The sequence below is a fragment of the Echinops telfairi genome, unplaced genomic scaffold, assembly GCF_000313985.2.
Source record: "Echinops telfairi isolate 266 unplaced genomic scaffold, ASM31398v2 ScPeMD7_3;HRSCAF=10, whole genome shotgun sequence".
Lineage (NCBI taxonomy): Eukaryota > Metazoa > Chordata > Mammalia > Afrosoricida > Tenrecidae > Echinops > Echinops telfairi.
Genome location: NW_022103899.1, coordinates 41,547,761 through 41,551,177, shown reverse-complemented (window position 1 = coordinate 41,551,177; position 3,417 = coordinate 41,547,761).

Below are 3,417 nucleotides of genomic sequence, written 5' to 3'. Positions count from 1 at the left end.
ACATACTTCCCAGGTGTTACTGTATACCTCAGAGTCCTGTCCATTGTTTGACTGAACGTTAAGCCACAGGGAGGATAAGGAGACAGTGAGTTTAGTTCCAGGTTTGAAAGATTATAGTCTTGGGGTGTGTGGGGTGGGGTGGGGGTGGGAGGTGGTTTCCATCATCATCTATCAGACCCGTAAGCCTGGTCTTGCTTTGTAATTCTGAGATTTGCTCCACATGTTTCTCCCATTCTACCTGGGATCTTCTATTAGAATCCCTTTCACAGCAATCAGCAGTGATAGAAGGGCACCATCTAGTTTTTCTGCTCTTGGGGAAGGCTAGGGTTCAAGTGGTGCGTTTATCTTTTTAAATGATCTTTTTCTTCCCTTTTCTTTGCCGCAAACAGGGAGAGACCAATGCTTGTACCAACAATTGTGTTGGGCCCTCTCAAGCTTTTAAGACTCCAGTCATCGTTCAACAAAGTAATGTGTAGAGCGCTGTCTTTGTGAACGGTTAACACCATGTATTGCCTGACCAAGTACAGATGTCACAGCATGCTTATGTCACTTCCTGCTAGTCTGTCTGAAACATTTGGAGACATATTTGGTTATAAAAATTCTTTTTCTATTATTTATCGATCAAGTTTGTGTTTTCATTTTTAAAATTAATCCAAAAATATAAGATTTTTCAAATACCATTGTGATGATTACTCAAAAACTCTTTACAATATTGTGACCTTGTTAGTTTGATATATTCTTCCTCTTTTTTTCTAACTATCCCGTATCATTTACTGTGATAAATGGCAGGGGAAGTTTCTGTTAAAAAATACAAAGAGGCAAATATATCCACCATGGGTAATCCTGATGTCTTTTCAATAAGCCATGTGACATTTCTGATTATAAATTGATGGCAGACGAGCATTGGTATGAGAAATTTACTATTATGTAATGTGGACATGTTATTCATAACAATGTGCCAGATGGAAAATGTGAGCCTGTTAGCTGGAAAGTGAGTTAGTTGGTCTTCCCATTTTGTGTAAATCTTCAAAGCATAAATTAAAAGCAGAAGATGTAGTGTATGGTTTCAAGATCTAAAAACCTCGACCATACTCTATAAATCTTTGAGTAGCGTGAAAGACAGAAACCCCGCTGGCCAGACGGACACTCTTATCGCTCCTTGAGTGTTCTTGTTTCCCTTTAGGATGACTGGGCTAAAGAAAAATGTACCCTGAAATGAGAATTTCCAACTCTAAATATTCGACATGAACCCTGAGGCCAGACAGGGTTTATTTTAGTTTCTGTTCCCAATACCCTGTGTGGTGCATCATGTTGAAAGTTTTCTCACTCAGAAAATATTTCAACCTTTCATGGTTTTGCAGTGCCTGTGAATGAGGACGCACTGCACAGAGAAATGATGTTTAAGTAGCCATTTGAAATGTATTTATTTCTTTTTATATCGCTTGAATAATGTATGTGATATATTTTTCTACTTGAAGAGATAAGGAATGTCCGTGGTAAATATTTCAGAGTTAAGAAAGCCCTTCCCTTCCATATGCACTCAGCTCGTGCTCAGCATGTCCTTATGAGCTACGTAATAAAATAAAAGATGAATATTTAATGTGTAAGGAAAATTTTTTTTAATTTTGCGCTTACATTATTACCATACACCTCAATGAATTTAAAAAAGTACAAAACATGAAACTGAAATGTCCACATGATAAAGGCTCCACAGTGGAAAGCTCTACACTGACCAAGCATGTATCAATTATGGCTACGTCTAAATACCAGCATAAGGTACCATATCGCATATTTTGTGCTTAACATATAGGAAAATAACAACATGGATTATGAATTGCGTCTCCTGCCCTGTTTCTTCCTGCTCCGAGCAGAGTTCTGAGCACGCTGCTCCTCAGATAAAATATCGTCAAAGGATTCCTATTACCTGTTATCCAAAACCAAGCTCACTGCCATTGAGATGAGTCTGACTCGCACTAACCCTCTAGGTCAGGGTAGAATTATCCCTGTGGGTTTCCAAGACTGTAACTCTTTACAGGAGGGAAAACGCTAGTCTATCTCCTGTCGAGAAGCTGCTGGATTCAAACTGCTGACCTTGCTATTAGCAGCCCAAGGAGTAACACTGATTCCTTGGCTTGAGAGCAGCGGCTATATATTCAATAAATTCACTTCAAAATGAATGAACCATCTTGTCCTTTTCATCAAGGCTTCAGAGAGAGAGATGATTTGTGCAAGTGCTAAACCCTAGGATTAAAATAATGCATCATGTTGAGATCAGCCAGGAGCCCTAGTGCTCTAGTGATTATGCTTGGGCTGCAGTCCACATGGTGGTTAGCTATACTTTCTACTCCCATAAACAGTTATAGTCTCCGAAGCCCATAGGGGGTCACTATGAGTCTGCATTCACTCAATGGCAGTATGTTTTTTGGTTTATTGAGATCAACCAAGTATAAACTTAAGTCAATCAACTAAACTATTTCAACCCAAGCAAGTAATGAGACAGCTACATAATCTCCTGTCAACTTGAGCAAAGGGATGGAGTCTAGCCTGTCAATCAGGTAGCAGCTTGCTGACCTCGTTTGGAAGCATAACAGACATAAAGAGCTCCCTGGAGGCCAGACCCAGTCTCTCTGCCTTCCTTTTCCTGCTGTTGAGACACACAGAGAGCTGGAGGAAATACGTGGAGACCTTCCCCAATGTTGAGATGCTTCCACTGCCACCGGATTCACAAGACCTTCTACCCACTGGCCTATGATCTTGCTGCATTCGGTATCATTGCATGTGCTGGGTGAGTCTAAAGAGGAATTTATGGGCTAGTATCAGACATATGGGTTAATAGCAGACTTGTGGGCTTGATCTGGGACTGGGGCTGGTATGTTTTCACATTATACAGTTGCTCTTTTAAATAAAGCTCTTTCTCATACACATATGAGGATCTATGAATTTGTTTCTCTAGTCAACCCAGACTAACCCAAGTAACTACGCTGTGTCTAAGCAAATGAAGAAAGGTGGGGAGAAATGAAAAATGCTTTTAGATCTGGAAAACATTTACCTTGGTACCATGTTCTCAAGGTACTTGAAAATATTATTCATTGGTATATATTTATGGGGGAAAAGGACACAAACACATCTCTATTTTGAGCAATGTAATTGGAACTTGATATCTACATAATTTACAGTGAAGTGAAAATAATGAAGACCACAACATTGTCATGCTCAGACATATGACTAATTGGGAAGTCAGTTCTATGCCATGAACCTACTGACCTAGTGACTAAGGACTTTGTGATTACAGACCAATTGTACCACTCTGCCACCAGGGCTGCGATACTCTTCAAGTCCTTATCTTATGGGTATATGTAACATATTTGGAGAAAAAATAAGATGGTAACCTAACTGTAGTTTAAAATTTTCTGGGGC